The sequence below is a fragment of the Stegodyphus dumicola genome, chromosome 1 (assembly GCF_044657685.1).
Source record: "Stegodyphus dumicola isolate Sdum_Otavi_A_Nest chromosome 1, ASM4465768v1".
NCBI classification, from domain to species: domain Eukaryota; kingdom Metazoa; phylum Arthropoda; class Arachnida; order Araneae; family Eresidae; genus Stegodyphus; species Stegodyphus dumicola.
Window position 1 is genome coordinate 57,237,936 of NC_140768.1, and position 27,821 is coordinate 57,265,756.

Consider the following 27,821-nt stretch of genomic DNA (forward strand, 5'->3'; position numbering starts at 1 on the left):
TATTCCAATACAAAATTGGGAGTACACAAAATAAAAAAATGATATCATTTTTTTCTTGGATCGAGCTCCACTTGTATTGTAATATACTGAAAACCGACGTGAACGCCCGTTTTCAGTATATTCCAATACAAAATACAAAATTGGCTGTCCACAAAATAAAAAAAAGACATCATTTTTTTCTTGGATGGAGCTCCATTTGTATTGAAATGTACTGAAAACCGACGTGAACGCCCGTTTTCAGTATATTCCAATACAAAATTGGCTGTCCACAAAATAAAAAAAAGACATCATTTTTTTCTTGGACCGAGCTCTATTTGTATTGAAATATACTGAAAATCGACTCAAACACCCGTTTTCAGTATATTCCAATACAAAATAGGGCAGTCCACAACATAAAAAAGACATAATTTTTTTCTTGGATCCAGCTCCATTTGTATTGGAATATACTGAAAACCAACGTGAACGCCCGTTTTCAGTATATTCCAATACAAAATTGGCTGTCCACAAAATAAAAAAAAGGCATCATTTTTTTCTTGGATCCAGCTCCACTTGTATTGTAATATACTGAAAACCAACGTGAACGCCCGTTTTCAGTATATTCCAATACAAAATTGGCTGTCCACAACATAAAAAAAGACATCATTTTTTTCTTGGATCCAGCTCCATTTGTATTGAAATATACTGAAAACCGACGTGAATGCCCGTTTTCAGTATATTCCAATACAAAATTGGCTGTCCACAACAAAAAAAAAGACATCATTTTTTTCTTGGATCCAGCTCCATTTGTATTGAAATATACTGAAAACCGACATGAATGCCCGTTTTCAGTATATTCCAATACAAAATTGGTTGTCCACAAAATAAAAAAAAGATATCATTTCATTCTTGGATCGAGCTCCATTTGTATTGAAATATACTGAAAACCGACGTGAACGCCCGTTTTCAGTATATTCCAATACAAAATTGGCAGTCCACAAAATAAAAAAAAAAGACATCATTTTTTTCTTGGATCGAGCTCCACTTGTATTGAAATATACTGAAAACCGACTCAAACACCCGTTTTCAATATATTCCAATACAAATTGGCAGTCCACAAAATAAAAAAAAGACATCATTTCTTTCTTGGATCGAGCTCTATTTGTATTGAAATATACTGAAAACCGACTCAAACACCCGTTTTCAGTATATTCCAATACAAATTGGCAGTCCACAAAATAAAAAAAAGACATCATTTCTTTCTTGGATCGAGCTCTATTTGTATTGAAATATACTGAAAACCGACTCAAACACCCGTTTTCAGTATATTCCAATACAAATTGGCAGTCCACAAAATAAAAAAAAAGACATCATTTCTTTCTTGGACCGAGCTCTATTTGTATTGAAATATACTGAAAATCGACTCAAACACCCGTTTTCAGTATATTCCAATACAAATTGGCAGTCCACAAAATAAAAAAAAAGACATCATTTCTTTCTTGGATCGAGCTCCATTTGTATAGAAATAGCCTAGAAATCAGTTCGAACGCCCGTTTTCAGTATATTGTAATACAAATGAAATAACATGAAAAATGCAAAAAGAGGAAAAGTAGCCTACCTTGACGGAAATTCTATTCCAAAAGGGGAAAACTTGTATCCAGGTTTGCCCACAGCACGGCCGGAACTCAAGCGAAACTCGATAGGTTGAAATCGATCCATTAAATAACATTCTTAAAAAACAGTAAAGTTTTATTCACATCTAAATCTCAAGCGAAACTCGATAGGTTGAAATCGATCCATTAAATAACATTCTCAAAAAACAGTAAAGTTTTATTCTATTCCAAAAGGGGAAAACTTGTATCCAGGTGGGCCCACAGCACGGCCGGAACTCAAGCGAAACTCGATAGGTTGAAATCGATCCATTAAATAACATTCTTAACAAACACTAAAGTTTTATTCACATCGAGTCGGCTGGGAAAAGTTTCTGAAAAATAAATTACCCCCCTTTTTAGTCTGAAAATTTGAAAATTGATGTCTTCAATTTTCGAAAAATTGAAGACATCAATTTTCAGACTAAAAGGGTTTTTTTTTTTTTTTTTTTTTTTTTTTTTTTTTTTTTTTTTCAGTCATAGAAATTTTTCTCCGGCTCTCAGAAATTTTTCCGCACTCGACTGGATGAATAAAACATCCCCGTTTCTTTAAGAATGGGCTCACTGTTAACTATTTCAGCATTCGACGTTTCGCGTCCAATAATAACTGCCGGGTGTTCAAGAATGCAGATGCACCTACTAGATTTTCTACAGAGAAGCTTGACTGGATGGAGAGAGTGGATAACTTTTTCCAAGATTCTCGACTTTGGACCGTCAAGAGGTAAAGGATCTTTTTGTTTTTTTTCTTTTAAGAAAATTTATGGATAGATTCATTTCTTTTTGAATGGACCTAGAAAAATAGGACAAAGTTCTTTTCCAAGATTGGATGAGAGACGGACCCAAAAAAATGGGTCTTGGAAGGAATCGAATGCATTTGCACTCATTCCTTCCAAGACCCATTTTTTTTGGTCTCCTGATTCGTCTCTCTTTCTCTCTCCTCAGTCCATTTCCATAAATATAGGGAAAGCGGAGAACCTTTCTCTACTTATTTCTAAAAATATTTTCTTTTTTTTTTCTCCTGAGTTTATGTATATATCAATTCAAATACTTTTGAGAACGGTCATCCCAATTCTCTGTCGTCTTTTCGGTTTCATCGTCCCAACACTCAGTGGACATAGTCTCAGTAGATTTTGGAGCATGGGTCGTCCGTTCATTGTCCCAACATTCAGTGGACATAGTCTCAGTAGATTTTGGAGCATGAGTCGTCTGTTCATTGTCCCAACACTCAGTGGACATAGTCTTAGTGGATTTTAGAGCATGAGTCGTCCGTTCATTGTCCCAACACTCAGTGGATTTTGTCTTTGGATCCTCTGAAGATATTTTGGGGGTCTCATGAGATTCTTTGGAAGGTTCGTCCCAACAGGCTGCTGGATCGTAATGGGGAATATTTTCAGGTATGTCTCCCCAACCCTCCGTCTTCCTCGAGTTATTGGAGGAAGTTGACGACAAAGAAGAAGAGCCCATCAAGTTTAAAGGCGTATGCTCATCCGGATGTTCCATCACTTGGAAACAGGACAGATTATCCCATTTCTGGATGAGGTTATCGTACGCTTTTGGGGACGGATCCTTCTCTAACTGATCGTAGGCCTTATCAAAAGCTTGCAGAGGATTGTCTGCTTCCTCCTGAATCCTCTCCTCTTTCTCCGTTCCGTCTGGATAGACGTGATTGATATGAAAATCTCCTTCCGTAATATGCCATCGATAGTTGCGCACTTTGTTTTCGGCACAATGGAAATATTTCATCCTTTGATGATGTCGGGCACATTTTTCCCGATACTTCCAAATGATTCCATCTGGCACATAAATTTCCGTCACGGGTTTTTGATAATCCAAGGCTTTAGCAAAGAATTTAGCTTTCTGGCATCCCACCACATAAATCGTGGAGAAGCTGTGAGGAGTAAGCGATTGGAGAATGCGTCCTAAATGGTTGTAGGGAATATGACCCTCGTTCCAACGAAGTCCGTGCCGGTTTCTCGTCAGCCAGGCATTCGTCTTTTGGTTTTTTTCATTCAGTTGGTGGAAGGGGTGAGGAGGAGCAAACGTCAACGATCCCACGGTCAAAAAATCTTTTGTCGCATAGCCCAATTCTTTTAAAACGTAGGTAAATTCACCCTTCTTGTGGTTGTAGGACTGGAAACCCTCTAGATCGAGCACGATAAAGTTTTCTGAACACGCCATGGCGATGAATACGGTGATGTCTTCCACAAACAGGAGCAAAAAAAAAGAATCGAAAAGGTATATATGTATAACAGGGAAGATCTAGAAAGGGAAAAAAAAACAATAAAACGTTTTAGAGTCGTCGTCTTGAAAGAGACATTTTTCTTTTCAAAGGGTTAAGAAGTTTCAAAGTTTCAAAGGTCTTTTTAAATGAAGTTATGATTAAACCATATTCATAGGACCAAAGGGACTTACCAGCTCAGTTCACGTCTTCTTCTGTTCTCTGAAGAAATCTCGCGGAGGATACACACTTTTATACTCGCGCGACATCTGTCGGGATCGCGACCCCATCTAAATGTCAGGGTCATTCCAACCTCGTAAAAGGATCGGAATGAAAGAAACACTTTGATAAAAAATATATTTATGAAAAGATATCTGAGGGTCGTGAGAATATTTTCTCTCCCCACCCCCGCCTGTTTCAAAAAAAAATAAAAATTCTTTCTTGGATCGCGTCAAGATTACAAAACAACTCACAGGACTTGTTTATCTCGATCTTGTCAGGGTCACCGTTTCACATAAGAAGATGGATGGACCCTGAACTTTAGACATGATAAAAATTAACTCTACCCGCCTTTTGTCTGGGAATAGGGTCTCACCGTTTCTAAAAATAGACCAGATCCCATTCTTGGAATTCTATTCTTTAGGAAAGGAGGAGTGATGGTCTATTTTTAAAAAGTGTGAGACAACATTCCCAGACAAAAGGGGGGTAGAGTTAATTTTTATCATGTCTAAAACATGATAAAAATTAACAAAAAGGTTTTTTTTTTTTTTTTTTTTTTTTTTAAGGTTTAAAAATTTTTCTGAGAGAGCTGAGAAAGATTTTTCCTCCCAATCTTTTTCGACGATGAAAAGGGAAAAACTACTGATCCGATCTCCCTACGCTTTAGGGAAAAAAATACTTATGAAATATTCATGCGTTGAAATTGACTATTCAAATAAGTGACATTTTGTTTCTCATTGGAACTGTTCAACGGCGAGTCCACTCGTCTCATTCTTTGGGGTAGGGGATGAAAGTACAGCGGCTTGTTGAAATCGATGATAGTTCCTCTTTAGTCGGCGGAACTGTAAATCTATCCCGTCTTAACTCTTCTAATCTCTTTGAAAGTCTTTCCACTTGCTCTTCTAAGGTTTCCTCGGTACTCATGGTCTCTCTTAGTTTAGGGAAGTCTTGACGTATTGGCTAGAGAACAGAGGGTCTTTTTCTCTCTATACATATATCATGTGGGAGCGTGTGATTTATAAATCCTTGTGAAATCTTTCTACGTCTTGTGTAACTTGGAAAATTCTTCTTCTTCTCGTCGATTGGGTTGGAGTTATGGAAAAGAAATGGGATTGGAAAGAAATCAACACATTACAAAAAAAAGGAACTTTTTTTTTCTATTTTTTTTTCTCTAGGGATTTACATACCATTTCATTCATGAACATTCAAGGGTTCTCTCCAAGACCAAATTTTAGAAGAGGACCACAAAGAGTACACTTGAGGATCCTCTTTCAGGTCTAGGTGAGATAAGGGTTGAGACCAATATTCTTGGGTCTCTAAAGCATCCCAACTTAGACATTTATTATTATTATTATTATTAGAAAGTTCATCCTCCTCCTCCTCCTCCTCCTCATCGTCGCACGAGTTGTCCTGGGGAGATTCCTCCGCCTCCTCTTCATCTTCGACAGCTTTCCTCTCGGAGGGGTAACAATGTAATTTCCGGAAAACGTAACTACCCTCCATCAAATGGTATCGAAAATTTCTCACCTTGTTCTCGGCACAATGAATCATCTTTTGGAAATATTGGTGTCGCGTGCATTTCGACTTCTTCCGCCACTCGGTTTTCCCTGGGATGTAAAACTCGTAAACGGATCGCTGGCAGAGCTTGCTGAAAAATTCGGCTTTATCGTATCCATTGACATAGATCACCTCCACATTTCGGTCAGCATTTTCAGGATCGTAGGAAGATGCTCGTAGGAAAGACGACCCTCGGTCCATTGAAGGCCGTGTCGATTATTTGTCGTCTGGTTGACCACAGCTTGATTGCGGGACGATAAGTCATCGTAATGGACAGGAGGGAGAAAAATCATGGATCCGCATAAGGTTAAATCGCAAGTGATGTAGCCCAGTTCTTTCAAGATGAAACATATATCTCCCGTCTTTGGATCATAACAGTGAAAGTATTCCATGTCCAGAACAATGTAGGAATCTTTGAGAGGTTTGGTACTCAAAATGTCCATCTTCTTCAATTGAGGAAAAAAAGAAAACAAAATTCTCTCTCTCTCTCTCGCTGTGTGTCCTGAAGGAAAAAATGGATAGCGTTCTCTCGCCGTCTCCTCTTTTATATATATATAGAGAGAGAAGGTTGCACGTGACAGGTCGTATGAATTCTGGGAAAGGTCACATTCGTATATATATTTGTTTTTTGAATAATATCGTGCGTATCTCAATACACATCCATCATCATAATAATAAAGGTCACCTTGGAAAGAAAAAGAAATAAAAAACATGGAACTCGTGCTCGACTTTGAAGGTTTCTACGATTCTCAAGGAGCCTTTATTGTGAAAGAATTGGCTTACGTCACATTGGACGGTACTTCTCGAGGGGTATTTGTATTTAAACCCCCGTTTCCATGGCAAATGCTCACCGAGAAAGAAAAACGAACCGCTGTGTGGGCAAGTGATTATTATCACGGCTTGTCGTGGTACGAAGGAGAAATTCCGTACAGTTATTTTCCATGGGTGTTAACGATGTTGACGGAACCTTTTTCCATGATTTGGGTGCAAAGAGAAATGAAACGGCGGTTTTTAGAGAAATGGTTGCAAAGATCCATTTATTACATTTCGGGATCGACGCAAGAGATTCTCAAATACAATGGGATCGAACACATGAATTGTCCTAACCATACAAAAGGTTTTTTCCATTGCGCTCTACAAAAAGCAGTTCGGTATCATTATTATTTAAAGACACAGATAAGAAATTCGCAAGGTCGATCCTGCACAATTCAATCTTGACAGAACTCATTAAAAAAAATACATATATCACGTTACTTCTTCAACAGCATAGATGGTTCTGAAGCGAAACTTGGAATTTTGAAATAATAGATCAGAGAGAAATCATTCTTAAAAAAAATGGTAAAGTCTCGAATCAGCTGGGAGAAAAAAAATTTCTCAGAGCTGAAAAAAAAACTTTTGGTTAATTTTTATCATGTCTTTAGACATGATAAAAGTTAATGACCCTCCCTTTTTGTCTGGGAAGTATGTCTCACCCTTTCTAAAAATAGACCATGACTCATCCTTTCTCTAATGGCAATCATTCCATGAATGAATCACGATTTGTTTTTCAAAAGAGTGAGACAACATTCCCAAACGAAAAGGGAAGGGGGTCGTTAATTTTTATCATGTCTAAGACATGATAAAAATTAACAAAAAGTTTTTTTTTTTTTTTTTTTTTTTTTTTTTTTGAGTTGTAAAATTTTTCTCAGCTCTGAAAATTTTTTTCCAGCCGACTCAAGACTTTACCATTTATATTTACGAATAGTCTTTGGATTATTTATTTATTTTCTTTTAAAAGAAAAATTCTGAGCTAGACCTATCTATTGGCTTAACATTCTGGTCATAGAAACAGTCTAGAATCTCATTTTATTTTTCGAGGCTAATGCACGGGTTCTCCAATCAAAAGGGTTACTATAAAGGGATTAGTTTGAATGCATTTATCTGCAAATGTTGTAGGATTCTGTTGTTGAGAAGGGGGTATATTATTATTATTATTATTATTATTATTATTATTATTATTATGATAATGATGATGATTGTGGCAGATTCGTTTTCTACATGGAAGTCTAATCTCCTCCGAAGACCTTTTCTGGGGATCGTCGATAGATGGTTTTTCAATAGGAATCGTTTCCCTCGGATCCTCAAGAGATAGAGGGGGGTCCTGTCTTGAGACATGAAGCGGTCTCTCCTCCTCCTCCTCCTCGAGAAGTCTTGAGAAAGGGAGAGGATTTTCGGTTCCCTTATTCTCGAGGGGTCTTGACAAATTGAGAGGTCCCTCCTCTTCGAAAGAGAGAGAAGTTTTGGTTCCCTTATCCTCGAGGAATTTTAACAAATCGAGAGGTCCCTCATTTTCGAGGGGTCTTGATAAATGGAGAGGTTTTTCATCTTCGAGGGGTCTTGAGAAAGGGAGAGGTTTTTCATCTTCGAGGAGGTTTGACAATGGGAGAGATCTCTCCTTCTCGAGGGGTCTCTCTTCCTCAAGGGGTTTTGAGGAAGGGAGAGGTTTTTCATCCTCGACGGGTTTTGACAAACTGAGAGGAATCTGAACAGGCCTCTCCTCATCCCCATCATTATCGAGGAGGATGAGGATAGGCTTTTGGAAAGGTTTTTTCTTTTTCTTCTGAACAGGCTCCTCTTGATGCTCGGGGAGAAGGATGGGGTAGTTGTTCCACCATTCTATTTTTTCTTGCTCGAGGATTTTTTCAAAAGTCGTGGCCTCTCTATGATGAGACGAACGAGGAGAGTCCTCGAGAAGAATATAATAGGTATTCTTCCCAGTCTTCTCGATCGAGAGAGGTTCGTGCAAACATTTGTGCAACCATTCACTAAAATGAACGAGAATCCCTTTTGTCTTCTCAAGACGATCCATAATCCTATTCATTTGCGAGACGGTTAGAAAGTGGGACGTGTAAAAATATTTGGCTCGTTTCATTAACAAAATTTGTGCATCCAAAGGTGGAATGTCACGAGCCATCAACACGTTTTCGTCGGACAAAAATTCGTCCCGCATCTTTTGATAACTCCCCACGGTATAATAACCCGCACATTTTGAAAAATCGGAGGCTTTCAGGTAAACGACTCCTTGGATGATATAAAAGGAAAGATCAACATATTTATATTTGAAAGGAATACACGTAGTGAGCTGGGGATGCCTCCTCATGATCCACTTGGACAAAAATACGACTTTGGGGCTCTCCCCTTTTATTTATAGAGAGAAAATGAGTGTGACCTTCCCTTCCCTCCTCCTCCTCTCTCCCTGCTTCCTCTATCTCTGGACGTCCTTGGATTGGAAAGGTTGACTTTGAAAAAAAAAAAGAAGGTCATGGTTGGATAATTTTTTGTTTATTAAATTATTACTTTCACTTCCTCATTCCCACACACATTCATCTTTTTAAGAAAAGAAAAAGAGGTCATGGAGATATAATTTCTTGGAAAGAAGAGAGAGAGAAACAAAAAAAAACAAATAAAACGGACGTCATAGAGCCTCTATGTATGTCTGTGTGTGTCTATATAGATATATAAAAAGACGAGAGTACTGGGCGAGATCATTTCTTTTCCATTGGGAGCCATGTCGCTATTGGACGTTTTTCCAACTCAACGGATTTCAAACGGGGAGGATTTGAAGACGCTAAAGCAAATCTCCAACTTGAAAATTTTTTTGGCGTGTCATTGTGCGACATTTATTCCGCATTTACCACCTCATCAAGCGATCGTTTCTTTCAACCAAGATGTCGAATCCTCCAACCTGCTCGTTCAGAATATATACAGAAATTTATTCGAATCGCAACAAACGAAAGAGGAATCTCCCTTCTCTTGGAATCGGATGGATCGAGCTTTGAGACGGCCCATTCAAACAGACCGGCGATATACAGATCCGCGCACGAGTTTTCGGTGGAAGAATATTTTTCTCACGAAACGATATTTTACGTTTGGAGTGAGAACGACGGCTGAGGACGAAGTTCATATTGTTCAAACCACAGCGGCTCCTCTCGCATATTACGAATCATCGTCCCCCAATCTGAAGGAAAGAAGTTTTAAAGTCAGCGACAGGATGAAATATAAGAAATATATTGTAAGACCTTTTCAAAACTATGTCGTTCCCCCGAAAACGCAATATCTCATCGTCACAACCCAGAAGAGTCTCTTTCTCGTCGATCGGTGCTCGTACTCGCTTTGGAAACAATTGAAAGAGGAGATTTCTTTCCAATCGCCGATGATGTTTCAAGAAAAAGAAGAAGAAAACCCTCCGCCATCTTTACCCATCCCTTCCTTAGATGATAAGAGGAGCTGGACCAAACCGTTATTTCCCGAAACAAACTCGACCCGGCAACGGAATGAAATTGAAGTCATCACAATTGAAGATGAGGAGGAAGAAAAAAAATTACCTCTTAAAAAACGGTCGACTTACCGGAACCTACCTGGCGTGCAAGATCCGCTTCAGAATCCAGAAGCTTCTTCTTCTTCTTCCCCGACTTGTTCAAACAGGCAACCTCTTTCGGACTCCTCACAAACAGAACCTCTTCAAGTATCCTCTTCTTCTTCTTCTTCTTCTTCTTCTCCAACCTGTCCCGACATCGTAGAGGTAGAATGTCAGACGGGTCCACAAGCTTCAAAAAGTCCCGACATCGTCAGCCGGGTCCACAAGTTCCAACAGGTACAGAAATCATGGAGGCAGAATCACAGCCGGGTAAACAAGTTCCAACGGGTCCAGAAATCATGGAGGTAGAATTTCAGCCGGGTAAACAAGTTCCAACGGGTTCAGAAATCATGGAGGTAGAATTTCAGCCGGGTAAACAAGTTCCAACGGGTCCAGAAATCATGGAGGTAGAATCGCAGCCGGGTCCAGACATCCTAGATCCCTCCACTCATCCCAAAGAGACTCCAAGTGTTTCAAGACAGTCTTGTGAGGATCCAGCCCTTCCCGTATGGAATGATTATATGGACTTACAAAATTTGGTGCAACAGGAAGGAGAAGAAAATAATCATACGGATGGGTGGGTCAAAGACTGATTAGATCATTTAACCTCGAATGAAATTGAACTGTTATGGAATTGCATTTCTGAAATCACATCGGAAATGGGATAAAAACCAAAAAAAAACTTTTTTAATAACAAATTGGAGGAGGGTCATAATGTCAATTAAAAAAAAATATTATATAGAGTCCAATCTTGGTGGTTCACTTCAGTTTTCCAGCATGAGGTGATCCACGTTTCCCGAAATATGGATCCCATTCCAAGAGAGATTGTGTAGAGCTTTCACTTCAGTTCGTTCATTTCAGATTTTTTTTTTCAAGTTTAGGGGAGGGAGGTCTCAAAATGACACCCCCCTCCCATTTTCAAAGAGAGATGGTGTAGAGCGTTCATTTCTGTTTTTTTCCAAAGTTAGGGAGTTTTCAAATGACTACCCATTTCAGAGAGAGAGAGAGAGAAAATGCGTAGAGCGTCCATTTCAGTTTTCCAACATTAGAAGGTCCCAAAATACCTTCTGAATTCAAAGAGAGATCGTGTAGAGCGTTCATTTCCAGTTCTCCAAGATCAGAAGAAGAGGGTCCGCTTTTCCCAAAAGGGCTTTCCGCATTCAGAGACAGCGAAATGCAGACTTCAGTTTTCTCCCTCCCCAAGAATAGAGGGTCCCAAAATGGCTTCCCATTTCAAAGAGAGAGGGAGAGGCGCTCATTTCCATTCTCCAAGATAGGGTCGTCTGCTTTTTTCCCAAAATGGCTTCCCAATTCAGAGAAAGAGAGAGAGTGAAAAGGTGTGTAGGCGGTCATGTTCATTCTCCAAGATAGGGTCGTCAGCTTTTTCTCAAAATGGCATCTCCCCATTCAAAAAGAGATCGTAACCAATTTTTTCCAGTTTTTTCCAAGATGGGGGGGAGAAGAAAACCTAGGATGGAATAACACGACACACAGAGAGAAAGAGAAAAAAAACGCCATCTTGTCATTTTCTGATAAGGTACCGGTGTTCGAATACTTTTGTGACCGACTGTACATGCTGTGAGCATTGCCACCTTTACGGTATTCCCTTGTTCATCTATTTTCATTCTTGATAGGGCATCTGCTACGATATTTTCCTTTCCGGGGGTATGCTTGATTACCAGATTATATTCTTGCAGCTTGAGTGCCCATCTTATTAACCTTGGGGATAAATTTTTTCCTGAGTACAATCTAGTTACCGCTGCATGATCAGAGTACACTGTTATCGGCGCCTTTCCAAAATAGACTCGGAACTTTTGCACTACTAACAGAACTGCAAGTGCCTCTCTCTCGGTCGCGGAATAGTTTCTTTGTGTTTGATTTAAAGTTCGGCTAAAAAATGCCACGGGCTGCTGATTTTGCGAAAGTACCGCTCCTACCGCATAATCCGAAGCATCCGCTGAAATTTCTAAATTCTCATCCTTTTCAGGAAATTTCAACACAGGGGCTTGCGTTAATGCTTGTTTTAATTTTTCGAAAGCACTATTGGCTTCGGCCGTCCACGAGAATCTTGCCTTTTTCCTTTTTAATTTTAACAATGGTTCAGCAATAGCTGCAGAATTTTTTATAAAGGACCTATAATATGAACAAAGTCCTAGAAAAGAAGAGAGCTTCTTTGCCGTGTTTGGAGTCGGATACTTTTGTACAGCGATTATTTTTGATTCATCTGTCTCGATCCCTTTTTGAGATATTTTGTAACCTAAATATTTTAATTCAGGGGCTGCAAATTTGCACTTTTCGACATTAACTTTTAGACCGGCCTCATTTAATAAAGAAAACACCTGTCTTAAATCCTGTACATGTTGGTCGAGATTATCACTAGTAATAATGATATAGTCTAAATAGATAAATGTGGACTTTCCAAGAACATTCCTTAACACAATGTCCATACATCGCTGAAATGTTGCCGGTGCGCCTGAAAGGCCAAACGGCATACGCAGGAATGCATAAGTGCCAGACTTGGTTATAAAAGCAGTCTTAGGCACGTCCTCAGGCCTAACCCCTATTTGAAAATAACCAGTCGTTAAGTCTAAAGTCGTCATAAATTTGGTTGATTTTATGTTCCTTAAACTTTCTTCTATGATCGGTAACGGATATACCGGATATTTCGTTATGGAATTTAATTTACGGTAATCAATAGCGAATCTCCACCTTTTTGGATGCTCCAAAGGATAATCATTATTTTTCTTACATAAAACCACCGGGCTAGCATAACTACTTGAGATGGGCGTTATGATCGTTTTACGTAGCATATCGGTAATATGCCATTCTATAATTTTTTCCTTATTCTTATCATACCGGTATGGTTTTTGGCGAACTGGCATTGCATCTCCGGTGTCAATACTATGGTTAGTAACCTGAGTAAATCCTGGAATATCACTAAATAACGAAGCAAATTCACTTACCACTTGTCGGATTCTATCTTGCTCGTCATTAGGCAGGTGGTCAAGTTTTAACATCGGCGGTTCAGCGTTTTCAGTACGAACTGGTTTCATTGTCAGCTTAAGGGACGCTTCATTAAAATCCAGCGTAGCTTGGGCTTCTGAAAGAAAATCTATTCCTAAAATTAAATGTGCTTGCAGATTCTTTACTATAAAAAACATCACCTTTATTTGTTCGTCCTTGATACGGATATACAAAGGTACTTTACCTACGCACTTACATTTTTCTCCTTGCGCCGCTAACACTGTCGTATTATCCGCATTATATATGCGGTATTTGCGAAAATACTTCCTAAAAAACTCTTCTGCCACACAGGAACAATGCGCGCCGGTATCCAGGAGTGCGGTGGCTGGGATATTATTCACCAACACTTCAATCTTCGGAAGAGTCAAATTTTTCACCATTACTGTATTTAACTTGTAGGAAGAGGGGTTTTCGTGGCCTTCGGATTTCCGCACCCTCTCGTCAGCAGAAATCCGTTTTAGTTTAAATTATTTTTCCTTTCCGTGCTTTCCTTCTTTTTCCCCTGGCCTTGAGACTTTTTTCCTGGGTTGCTATTGAACTGTCGACGTTCGCCGGCTGTTTTTGAATGCTCGGGTTTCCTTGCCCACTGATTCGCTTTTTCTCCGTAGCCGTGTGCTTGAGTTTGTTGTAGTCTTGGCGTACCAAATTGGTTTCGCTGTTGACATTGGCGTCTTCTTTCGACGTCCGCTGCTCTTCTACTTTCAAACTGGATTGCTAGCTCAAATAACTTTTCCAGTGTAGTCGGATTTCTTAATTCAATAAAATCTTGCACTTGGGGTAGTAACCTCGGCTAAATCACTTGAATTATTTCAGGATCCGGACGGTTTCCATACAAGAGCTTGAAAATGTGAATTTTTCATAAAATAAAGCTCGAGAGGTTTTCGATTCTTTGTTGATATATACTGAAAAGTTCCGTTTCTAATTTCGCACGATCCCTTACAACAGGGAAGGCTCTTAGTAGGGCAGTCTTGAAATTTTCGTTAGTATAGGTGGGACTTCCTGCTTGACCCAAGAGACTTCTGCCTATACATTTGAACCAGTTAAGCGCTTGGCCCCTCAAAGCGCTGGTAGCTAAGGTAACTTTTTGACATTCGTGCACGGGGTAGAGCATGAAGTGGTCATCCAATTTTTCCAAAAAACTGGTTACCGGTGAGTTTCCGTTAAATGTTGCTTCTGGTTTCATCGAAGCGCGCATGGTCTGGACGATGTAACCAAATCCTTCCAGGGCGGCAGCTGGCATTTCTGGATTCTGAGCCGTTTCTGCAGGCAGCACAGGTTCTTCTTGAAACTCGGCCATGGTTATTCTTCTTCGTTGGGCGCCACTATCAGGGTCAATGTTCCTTCTAACCTTCTTCGGGAACATACAAGGACCTGACTCGGAACAGAGAGCTTACTAAAGCTATGTTCACTAATTGTGGTAAGTAGACAGGATACACATGAAGGGTATACAAAACCCTTTATTTTTCTCTATATACAATAACTTCCGTACTTCGGAATACACTGACCCGCCACTTGGGGTCTAACTTAAAAGTATAAAAATAAAAATAAACTCTAATTTAACTTTAAACTAATAAACGTGGAAGATTGGCCTTATATTAACAGGAAGGCGTATGTAGTACAGATAACTGAGAACACTACAATACGTTTAAACTTATTAAGAGGATTAAAACCTCTGGCCTGGAAGGCAAACAGCAACTGCGTAACTTCTAAGGTAAGCGGCCTGCTTCGAACTCACTGCTTCCTCTCTCTCGCTTGGCAAAAGGCCACACTTAAATACTTGGCGTTCGCCAGACAAACTTTGCATAAAAACCTTAACGCTTATAATTCTGGCCGGAAGTAGAAAATAAGAAGTGATAGTAAAGATTTAAAATAAAAATAAACGTTAGTAAAACTTAAGATCCTTACAATATAAGACGAGAAAAACGTAGAAAGATGGATCTAAAAGCTAAAAAAGAAATTATGATAGGCTATAGCATGAAGAGAACATACAAAATTTATATCCCTGAACTAAATAAAATTCAAGAAGTGAGAGATGTAAAATTTGATGAACAGAAACTTGGATTACCTTTCATAAAAGAAAATTATTTAAATTTCGATAAAAATCAAATATTAGAAGAAATTATTTTTTATAAGGAACAAAATAATGGAAATGAGAATAATTCAGAAATAACTAACAGATACTATAGAGAAGACAATACAACAGATGAAGAAGCTGAGAAAATTTTGCCATCCAATAGTGATGATGAACACGATGATAACAATTCATTGGAAAAGCCAACCGAGTATCCGCAAATAAATGAAGAACCTGGAAATGATAATCATGGAAATTCTGTACAGAAAAGACCAGCGCGAATTACGAAGCCCCCAGAAAAATTAAAAGATTATGTAGTATACAATACAAATGAAGGATTACCTAAGACGTATGATGAAGCTATAGAATCTGCTGAAAGTGAATTCTGGCTACAAGCAATGACAGAAGAATTGAGTTCAATGGAGGCTAATGAAGTCTGGGAATTAGTTGAAAGACCCATCGATAAGAAAGTTATTAAAAACCGCTGGATATTCTCAAAAAGGGATGAAAAGAGTAATTTAGAAACAATTTACAAAGCAAGACTAGTAGCAACCGGATTTAATCAAAGAAAAGGAATTGATTATGAAGATGAATTTAGCCCAGTAATGAGACTTGCAACCTTTAGAACATTACTATCGATTGCAGTTTACAAAAACTACAAGATAAGATTTTTCGATGTAAAAACTGCATATTTAAATGGATACTTGGATAAACCAATTTACATGGAACAACCACCTGGCTTTATATCAGATCCGAACAAAGTATATCTTGTAAACAAAAGTATATATGGATTACCACAATCAGGAAAATGCTGGTATGATGAATTATGTAAAGTTTTTAAAGAAAAGAATTTAACTAGACTAAAGTCAGATCCGTGTGTTTACATTTATAAAGATAAGATCAAATATTTTATCATAGCAATATATGTGGATGACTTAATGGTGATTGGAAATTCAAATTCTGAGATAAATGACATCATCTCTCAACTATCTAAATCGTTCACATTACGAGAAGTCACTCAAACACAAAAATTTTTAGGAATAGAAATCCGGCAAGAATCTGGAAAACTTATACTCAGTCAAGAAAACTATATAACTAAAATCTTAAAAAACTTTGAAATGGATGAATGTAAACCTATCAAGACTCCAGGAATATTGGGTGAAAATCTTGATGACATAGCATCTTCACCACCTGTGTCGAAAACAAAATATCAAGAAGCATTAGGTTCATTGATCTACTTAGCAACAGGCACAAGGCCAGACTTAGCTTTTGCAGTAAGTAATTTGTCAAGATATAATCAAGATCCCAGAGAGAAACACTGGAAAGCTGTAAAGAGGATATTTAGATATATTAAAGGAACACAAAATACTTGTTTAGTGTATACTTCAGACAATGGGAAATTAAATGCTACATCAGATGCAAGTTGGTGTACCACTGAAGATAGAAAATCATTTGGAGGTTATTTCATTAAATTAGGCAAAAATTTCATAAATTGGAAGTGCAACAAACAAAGAATAGTTGCTCTATCTACAATGGAAGCTGAACTTTTAGCATTCTGCGAATGTGCATGTGAAGTTAAATGGTACATCTTTTTACTTGAAGAATTGGGTCAAGATGATCTAATTGACAAACCAATAGGAATTAAAACAGACTGTCAAGCATTAATAGATTGGATTAAAAAACCAAAACAAAGTAGCAGTTCAAGGCACATTAATAGAAAATATTTCTTTGTTAAGGATGAATATGAAATGAATCAAATCATTCTTCAGTTTGCGTGTTCACAAAATCAAGAAGCAGATATTTTAACAAAGTATCTACCTAGGGTGAAATTAAAAGATGAACTATTAAAGTATGGACATGACTGATTAAAATTATATCTTTAAATACAAATAAGGGGGGAATTGATAGTATTTGTTTATAAAGCATAATTTTAAGTTTTAATATTTTGGCAACATTGATATTAAATTGTAAAAAGAATGAGTTAAAAATGTATCTGGAAGAGAGAGTTTTTTATTATTATGGTTTGGTAGAATGTGGTAAGATTTCTTATGTCTGATTTTTTTAATAAAGTTTTCTTTTTGTATATTGCCATAATGTATTTTTGTTAGAAGTGGATAATTCTTTTGAGAATGTTATATATATGCCAATCTTAAATAACTAACAGACCTAAACGCACGACACCGTACTTGGAACTGCTATAATTCTAACAGCAATAGACGCGTGATTTACGACGTAGGCAACTCAGTTGCATTAAGCTTAGCAAGTCCAAGAACCCCACACGATATAATATTGGGTCTGCAACCAACTCTACATACGGAGAACGACACTGGCAGTTTGATCAATGTATTTACGGATACAATTAACTGTGCCCACAAAAATGCTAAAAAGAAAGCTGTACATGCTAAACTAAAGAGAACCAAGAAAACACAAAATTTAGTAAAAAAGAGAAATGCTGCAAGATGGCGATTTCAACGAACCAGATAACCAGACAATAAGCTCAGATCAAATCGCCTCAGTGGCGCTGTCAGGCAAGGGCAACTAGATGGCCCTTACTATGGTCCAGTTGTAACAAGACTTGATTAACTACCTAAATTCGCTTTCCACGGATGATAACTTCATTTAAAGAATGCTACAAATCCCGTCTATTAAAGGCCCAGCAGGATCCATTAAACTAAAACAGAGAGAGCAGTAATTTTGAACTTTTTGAACATCTGAACCCACAGTTTTACATAAACAACATCCACGATTCAATAACAAAACGCTTAATCTCTGACTTTCACTCCGGTTACACAACAAATCCACATACAACCAACATTGTTCCAGCTCGACCTTCAGAAGGCTTCGGTTGTATTAAAAATCTCAATTAAAAAAAGCCCTGACGTGGATCATACTACCAACAAGGTGGTTAATCTGTTCCCCATCAAACTTGGTCTTAAAGCTGATCTTCACTGTAATGCTTAGGTAGCAATATTGTCCGATGGCACGTAAGACAGTCACTAACACAACAGTTTTAAAGCCAACTCCAGTGCTCCAGAATCTTACCGACCAATAAGTCCGCTGCCACGCCTTATTTAACTATTGTAAGCTGTAATTCTTAAAAGAACACGTGAGCTCGTGGATGAGAACAACATCATTCCACAACAGTTTGTGTGCAGGATAAATCTATGGACTTTTAACCATCTTTACAGTGTTGTTGTTGCAACTCTCAGGGCTACAACGTGTAGAATTAAATAATCACAGCAGGAATTATTAATATAAAGATTTTAACATGGATATCTCACATAAGCGGAAAAACGTTACATTACTCTAACAAGTGCATACATATACTGAGTGAAAAGGGAATTTCCCGCTGAGTTCGTAATTAAAGAAAAAATAAGAATAATAAAAATAGTCCAATCAAATGCAGCGCTTCTTCTGTCGACTTCGCCCAGCCGTTACGTAATAGTCTATCTGCAGCAGCTGTCTCCTACATTCTCCCCCTCTTTGAGTCGAGTTCAGATTGGCTCAAAGACATACAGTACCTGGTTGAAGAGATCTAATCTCTGAGGCACCTTGATCACACGTCCAAATCTTGACACTTTAGCACCTTGCAGGATGTTACTAGAGTCATTTGAAGAGTCATTAGAATCTGAATGCTCATCACTAGAAATAGAAGAAATAGGATTAGTAAAAGAGTTATCGTGTATGGGATCAGTGGGTGTGTCCGTTAACTGCACTTCCAATGGAAAAACTCGTTGAATGGGACGAAGCAGCATACCAGCTTGAGTCTTTAGTTCTACAGTTCTCACCTTGCCATCTTTTCCAGGAATTACTCGAATGACCTTAGCTAAAGGCCAGTGCATCCGTTTTCTGATGTCATCTCTTATTACGACAATTTCACCCAGCCGTAGCCCTGACGATGGACCCTTCTTATTTTGGACCAGAAAGCCTAAATATTCTTTCCTAAATCTATGCCTTAAATTATTATGTAGTTTTTGGCGATGTCTAGTCCTTTTGCCAAGACCTATTGAATCGCAGAAATCAACATCGGGAACACCTAAGCTACGATTCTCCATGAGAAATATGACTGGAGAAAGTAGGATTAAATCATCCGAATTTTCGGACACATAGGTAAGAGGTCTAAGGTTAATTACTGACTCACAGTCGCAGAATACTCTGTACAAATCCTCGGTTGTAAGAACCGCGTAACCAAGTGTCCTTCTCAATAGTTTCTTTACTACACGAACTAACCGCTCCCACCAAGCGGCTGTGAGAGGATTTAACTTCCATATTATGCGTTGTATAGCCGTTAGCCTCAAAAGTTTTTCCCAATTGATGTTAATCTCTTTGCGCTCCTCTGAAATTAGTTCCGTTGTCGGGATAAATTATTCTCGGCCTCCTCCTTCTGGCTACGAATCGTCTCAACGACAACAAGAATACGTCGGTAGATAATGAGGAAGTCAATTCCAAATGAACGGTTCTATATATTGCACATGTGAACAAAACGATCCAAACTCTTTCACCTCCCTTCACATACAAGGGCCCCGTCAAATCAACTCCTACCACCTCGAACACCGCTGCGTCATTGACACGATCACCTGGTGAAGACACCGGCTCGCAACCGGGAGACTTGGCCTTGTATCGATTGCATCTTACACAAATTTTTGCGACTTTCCTGACCGCTCTTCTGCCCCTCACTATCCAAAATCGCTCCCTTAATATTCCGAGTAATATTTGGGTTCTAGCTTAAAAATTTTGTAAATGATAATATTCTATCAGACGCTGTGTGAAAATGCACCGGTTTGGTAAAATAATTGAACAAATAAATTCAAGGTCGTCTGATCGCTCTGTAATGCGCGTTTTCACCCTTTTTATACCTTCTCTGTCTGAGATGACACTCATACTGGGAATAGAATCGACGGAGGGAGAATACTTGTACAATTTGTATAAGAGTTTTTTCGGCATATTCCATCTCATAAACGGTTAAATCTCCAATTTCTCGAAATGCACGTTTACTTTTTGTGTTTTTCACAAATCGCAATATCCATGCGACTAATTGAATGATGGATTGAAAATTCGAAAAACCTAATTGCATACCAAGGTATTTCCCCTTCAACCAAATTAAGGTTACACAATCTGACCTTCCTTTTTTCTCTTTCTACCTCAGAGGTCTCTTAAGCCAAACGGTCTAGTGGCCAGTTGTTAATAGGCTACAGGAGCCAGAATGGACCCTCCCACCAAAGAGAATAGGAAAATGAACGAGGGGACCTGCCTCTTGAAAGTATGTCTGCCGAGTTTAAATCACCTGGTACATGGCGCCAACACTGAGAAGGAAACAGTCTGTTTATTTCTTTTACTCTATTCGCAACTAACACTGACCAATTACCACGGTTTTTAATCCACTAGAGTGCTAACATAGAATCACTCCATGCAATAATTTTCAAATCAGGGCAAATTTAAGGCGGAGTATACTGAGTGAACCAGTCTCGCGCCAATGCAATAGACCATCAATTATAATGCTATTGTCAGAGATTTTACGGCGCTACCCTGGATTTGGCTCTGATCAACTGAATTTTGACTCCCACGGGCGTTGCAGTTCTAATGTAGACACATGCACCATAGGAGTTCTAACATGCATCAACGAATAGATGCAACTCTGAATTCTCATTTATCGCTACATATCGTAAAATACTAATTTTCTCAAGATATTTAATTTCATCCTGCCACTTCTGAAAAGGTTTCTGAATGTTGTCTCTCAAAGGGACATTCCATTTTAATAGCCTCCTGTAATAGTAACTGAGGTTGTAAGGATTATGTTAATTTTATTAACGGTTAAGTTTTAAGTTAAAGTTCCTTTCCTCTCAAATTCTTAACTTCAACTTACTACATCCGGCCAGAACGTAGTTTTAGAATCCCGTTTGAATACATAATGAGGAAGAGCAGTATTTAACCGCGAAGTTCTTTGGTCTTAGAGAGAGATAATCAGAGTTTCTGATTTACGCGCGTCTGCCTTTTGGCCACTCTCTCTCTCTCAAAGCTGTTATTGTGCTCGGCCGTACTCAGACCCTTGGTAAGCTTCATAGTCAAATAAAGGGGCCATCTCGATTTGAATCTTGATAGCTTCGGCTATATTTCTTTAGTTAATCTTAGTTTTAGTTTAATTTTAGTCTCTTAATTTCAAGCCCAAGTGTCGGCTTTGATTGTACACTCCAAGATGGAGTTTTGTTAAATCTTATTGGAATAATAAAGGATTAGTTACCCTTTCAGCTTGTTTCTTGTCACACGAACTTATGCGATTATTCGCTAACTAGTTCTTAAGATTCGTCACTTTCTGCGGTAACTAAGAATTACACTAGTGAAAATCTTACATTTGGCGCCCGAAACAATTTTCAACGGACCATGTCGCTATAATCTGGGAAGTTTACGTTGACCCCTCCGACCTTTCAGGTCCCTTAGACATCCACGAATCCAGTAGAAAGGTTTGGATTCCTCGTGGAAACTTTGCGTGCATCTATGAAACCAGCAGCAACATTTGACGGCAAGGGCTCAGTTCTGACGTTTTTGGAGCAATTGGATCTACATTTCACCTTACATCCTGTGAATCAGCTGCAAAAGCTGACCATCGCTACTACAGCCTTAAAAGGTCAAGCCCTCAGCTGGTATAAGAGCATAGGGAAGTTCTTGTTGGGGGACCCAGGATCGTAATCGTATAACTGGGAAAATATCAAGTCTGCATTACTAAAAGCATTTCCAGTCGTTAAAGATCGTGCGAAGCTTGAATCAGAATTGTTTAGTAAATATCAAAGTAATTTCGATGACTTGACGGAATTTATTTTACGAAAACTACAAATTTTTAATTTATTATACGGGAAAAGGCCTGAGAATGAACTTACTGAAGTAATTCTACCGTCAGCGCAAGATTTCCTTGAAGTGCGTAATCGGCAAATATTAGAAGTTCTATTTCAGCTTGCAGTGAAATTCCAAAATAGAAGAAACTCGGAGAAAGCGCGTGCAAGTCAGTTTGACCAGTACTCAAGGTTTACTTCGCAAAAGAAACCGCAAGTTCAGTACAATGCTTATTGGCAGACGGGTAATAGCGAAAAGTTCAATAACAAGAGCGCAGATAAAGCAAAGGGGGCGGAAAGAAAAATCAGCGTAAAGAGGCGGCGAGTAACCAGAATTTAAACTCAAACCGGTGATCAAAAAGGGGCAACGGTCACCGTGTGGGAAGGAAGACCCCTCAGAAATTCGTTTTAATACCGTGATGGTACAAAATATAGCTATGCAGGAGATACAGATTCTGGTAAATAATGTACCAACCTCTGCACTCCTGGACACAGGGGCACAATGTTCATTCCTCTCAAGATTTTTTAGAAAGCATTTTCGTCGTTACAAACTGTTTAATGCCACAGGACAAAAAGTATTTGCCGCCCGAGCCAAACAGTGCGTATGTTTAGGGAAAACCGCACTGCATGTTCAGATTAAAAACTAGGCGCCAAAAGTTAATTTTCAAGTCGTGAAAAATTTACTCACGTCCGTTATATTGGAGGTCGATTTTTTACGCGCATCCGGCGCAAATCTTAATTTTCAGAATTTTACGTTTCAGGTGCACATGGACCCTGTAGAAGAAGATGAAGTTTTCATGTCGGAATTGCGCTTAGACCACCTAAAGCTTGAAGAGGAAGAGAAGATTGAAGTACTGATAAGAAAATTTAATTCTTTGTTTAACGATAAACCTGGTTTTTGTCAGGTAGTTAACCATCCTATTGATACTGGGAATGCCCGTTCAGTCCAGTCAAAACCTTACTGGTATGATAAAATGAAAGAAGCAATTATTGAAAAGCATATTGAAAAAATGCTAGAAAACAAAATAATTGTGCCGAGCACGAGTTCGTACAGTCGGTCACAAACAGATGGTTCAGATGGTCAAAAACTCTCCAAATAAATCTTTCATTGTACTTTCGACTACGTATATTTTCTGAAATACGACGAGTTTCAAATTCACTGCCATTTCGAAAAACTACTCGAAGCTAATGGCTGGTTACCTGAGTTCTTCCACTTTTAAATATCCTGAATATACTACAACAACCATAGCAATACTAATTCTATTATTTTCGAATCTGGTTTCATCCCGCATAATAGTTTCACAATCCAGACCTTTCTCAAAATAAATTCTAAGCCAATTCATCCCCACGTACCTGATATTTACCGTACAATATTCGACTCTAGCAGGCCTGCTCTTCGAGAAACAATCTAAAAAGTGTGGTCTTAAATGCGACACATTTCTAAGTCTCACCACTCGGTTCACCTAGTAATTTTTTCCAGTGTTATTGTACCAGTTTACCGCTTGACCTCTAAGCGCAGCCACTGTAATTTCGACCTTTTGTATTTCAGCTACAGGATACAATAAAAAGTGACTTTCCAATCTCTCCATGAACGGCGAAACCTCTACCATCGAAGCTAATGGCTGGCTTCATGATCGCTCCCATGGTCTCCAATATGCAGCTAAACGCTTCCGTAGGGCTTGCAAGTGTTGCAACCATTTAGAGTCTTGGAGGGAAAGCTGTCTCCGACCATTGTTCTACAAAGTTGGGTTCTAACTGTAAGTTCTTCTCTTTGTAAATAAATTTAAAGCCTACTTAAACTGACGAACGAGTTATCGCTCCGTCTGTGAAATTACTAATTATTAAAAGTTCTAATATGATATTAAACAACTTTCTTTTTTAAAGCCTATTTTTGCATTTTAATAACTGCACAACTTGTGTGTACAAATTAAACTCTGCCACTTACGGAAATTAAACAGCAGAAAAGTTGAATTCTCAAATTAAAGTGATTCGTAGCAGATGATTACAATGTAAATGGCTTAACTAAGCGCTAGCTCAAATTTTAAGCGTGCGGTTTAATCTCGATTAGCAAAATTGCTAATGACAACTGACTAACGTAGCTGAGTGAGAAACAAGTATAACTGCGAGCGTCGCTGGCCAAAAGCTCTATCTCAAAAGCATTTAAGAGCTCTTCCTCAAATATTCGTAATTCATTTGCATTCTGATGAGAAATAATGAAAAGAAGAAGTGACAGTACATATCCAAATCTTAAGAAAATGAGTTATATAACACAAACGCTGTAGATTTATCAATTATTATGTTCAGCTCTTCAAGAAAGTACAGTTGCTTGCGTTTATTATCTATTCATCGTTTTGATCACAGCCTGTTTTTATTAATTAGAAATCAAGTAATTGTTCTTTGAGTAGTTTATTTAATAAATGTTTCTCGAACCCGAGAATTAACAGTAGGATATGTGTTAAGGTAAATAATTACTGAATACTTTATGCAAGTTAAGTAATTCAACTTTTTAGTCACAGTTTCATAAAATGATCATTTCTTAGTATTTGTTAAGGTAAATGATTTCTAAATTTTAATAACAGATCTTCAAACAGAAAGTAACAAAAACGGTAGTAATAATTTGTCAGAATTAAGAGTCGATATCTCAATAAATATTACACAAAATTAAATGATATACATAACATCAAAAATGATCCTTTTCACTCAACGAGATCTTTTACCAAACTGATGGAATACCGTGTATTTCATTACCAAAGAATTCCTTAGAGTAGGAAGCAATCAATCCATCCAGTGCAGCTTTCATACTGTCAAGGGTTCGAAATTTTCGTAATCAAAGATGAAGCTTAAGGAATGAAACAGAAGTGAGATAGTGCGATACCTGATAAATATGTGGGTGCACGAAATTTCCTAACTATGCTGGATAAAGTTTCACGTATCGCCTCAACCGCGATTAGTTTTGCGTTATTATACAAAAAAAAAAAAAAAAAAAAATAAGAGTCTTACAAGTCATGAATTCAGGTTTCAAAATTTATAGTTCTTCTTACACAACTTTCGTAGTATATACTTTCGTTGTTTGTTGCAATTGCTTCAAATCTTATATTAGAGTTACTTAATATTTACTATTTTACTATGAATTTTTATTTTAAATTAACAACTTAAAATAAATTATGTTGGAGATTCACAGATGCAATTATATGTTTTAAATGAAAGCTTTGAAATTTAAAAGTGCAGTTCAGTGATTAAGATATCTCACACAACTGTATTGCAACGGCCATATGGAAAAAAAAACTTTATGCTATGTGGTTTTAATATTTAGTATTTTTTATGACGCTTCACAAATTTGGTCCCGGCTTAGGTAAAAATTAAATTTATTTCCCTATTAAACTATAGGAGGCCGGAAGCCATATTTAGCATTATAAACGATTCATGAAACGAACACGGTCTGCGATCGTTATTCTTAATCAAATTTGAACAAAGAGAAAAATTACGAGCCTTCGATGATTTTACTTTTTGGCCATGGTCATTTATGAGAATGAATGCAATCAGCTCACGTTATAATGACGATCTAGAAACAGATAAAAAAGTCTGCTGTAGCAAACGGTCGCTGTACGAAATGTTACTCGAAAATCGTCAAAAAGTTGTTTATTCATATTATTGAGTGCGTAAGGGTTCGTAATAAATCGAATGCACAAGTTCAACGAAAAGCGAATAAAATTTATTATTATCACAACAAATAAAACAAAATGCTTAAATTTCCTCAGATATTCGTACAATATCGCAATATCTCACAGTCTTTTAAACTACTAAAATTACGATTGGGCCTTTTTTTATATTGAGATGAGCCCAGGAAGGTCTAGCCATTCGGAATTAAAAAGTGAAGATGAGTTGGGAACAGGCCGTAACGTCTCACCATGTTACGGCCTATTCGTGCTTAGCAGACGTTGTTTATCTTATAAGGCCTTTATTGAATTTTCCCAAAAGTGTGATACTGAGGCCGCACAGCTGCGAGTTGACTCATTACATAAAATAAAGTAAATTTTTTGAAAAACACATTTCACATTAGTCTATGAAAGTTATGTAACAAAAATGTTTCGGAATTGCTAGTCGCATATCCTAAGCACAGTCTTGGAATGAAAATAGTAGTTATCGTTTACTAATTATCGATGTTTTTGGTACTGATATTAATCTTGAAGTAATCACATAAGAAGTTTTATTGTAAAATGCGCATTTCCGCGGTACCGAATGAACAAGGACATAAAATTTCGTGTTCGTTAAATATAGCCACCAGGGTCTTTGCTTCTATTTTAAAACACAATGAATGAAAAATTATAAAGGGCTGTAAGTGTGTTCCAGTTTCTTTAGAAAAATCGATAACGTTTGGGAAGGAATTAGACCACCGGAATGCGAAAGATATTGATCTCCTTAAATTAACTGTTGCACCGCATTTGAATTACTATGGACAGAAAAGTAATCCACATTGTTCTTACTTGAAGGGAAACAATAAAGTTTCTTACATCGAGAAAATGATTATTGCTATGTTTATAAATATTTATACTTTTGCATATAAGTAAAGACAGAGAGAAAGAGTGTGCAATTACATATTCATGGATAGCTCGTTCCAAAATTTACCGCGATTACGTAAGAATGCTAATAATATTAAACATTATATAAAACGCAAAATTCAGATACATACTACATATATATAATAAAACTAAATTGATAATATGCATGTTCAGCATTACACACAAACTAAGTAGAATTAAAACATATCATAAGCTGCAGTGTGTATACAGAGTGTAATAGAAATGATGGTCACAAATTTATGGGATAGTAAAATATGGCAAAAATTATCATAGTATAATGATGTAAGGTTGAATTTGAAAGATGAAAGCGGTAAAAAATGGGGATTAAGACAGTTGGAAGGCTCTGGCATAAAATTTAAGGGGCTTTTAAGAAAGTATTTATGTACCCATATGCTGAAACGCAATAAGTACCCAATTGTAATAAATAATTAAATACACATAATTAATAAAAACTATGAATACTTAAATAATATTGTGATCTAATATTTTTATTTCTAAATATTCTTATATTATTTTCTCTGCATATCGAGTTTAAAATACATAAAAATTAAATATTCTATGGAAAATAAAATAAAATATAAAACTCCTAAAATGTTTCTTGGAATATTTTTAAATAATCGGTTATTGAATTACATTGCTGTTAAGTAGAAGAGCTGATAACATCCAGAAAATTCATCGATTATTTTCAAGTATTGATATTATTTCATAGTTCTTTTTCCATATACTATAGTAGACGCACTTCTTTAACAGTTTCATTACTTTTTTAAGATACAGCAAGATCTTTTTCTGGATACCTTGGAAACTGGAGTAAGAAAAAAAATTTTAATAATTTTTACATTAGAAAAAGTTAATGATATTTCTGTAGCAGTGTGTTATACTTGTGAGGGATAAAATTTGTCTTATAACTTTTCTACACTCATCTTTTTTTTTTTTTTTTTTTTTTTTTTTTTTTTTTCATCTTTTTTCTAATACATCTATAGGGTTTTGTAGGAAAAAAGTTAATAACTTTTGTACAAACATTAAATATTAAACAATGACATTAAAACTTTCTGCAGCAAAACTACCCGCTGAATTTTAAGAAAAAATATCACAGGGGATGTGGGTCGCACTTTACCGATTTAATCTAAGCCTGCAATCCTGAGTATTCTTCTGATATATTTTATGTGTTGTTCAATTTTGCCCTCGACAAAGTTTAATTTCTATGCCTTATTTTACTAAAGCGAACAATACCTGACGTTCTTCATTCAATATAAAGCCCTATAAATCTTTTACAACACTACTTGCAATACCTTCCGTATAACTAATAT

At 37.3% G+C, this 27,821-nt stretch overlaps 1 non-coding gene across 1 annotated transcript; it reads right to left on the reverse strand.

The window, feature by feature from the left end:
- Window positions 1–24,185: 24,185 nt before the first annotated feature.
- Window positions 24,186–24,279, reverse strand: LOC118180227 (small nucleolar RNA SNORD116). Its single transcript, XR_004756606.1, has one exon. It is a non-coding gene; the product is annotated as a small nucleolar RNA SNORD116 (small nucleolar RNA).
- Window positions 24,280–27,821: the final 3,542 nt, after the last annotated feature.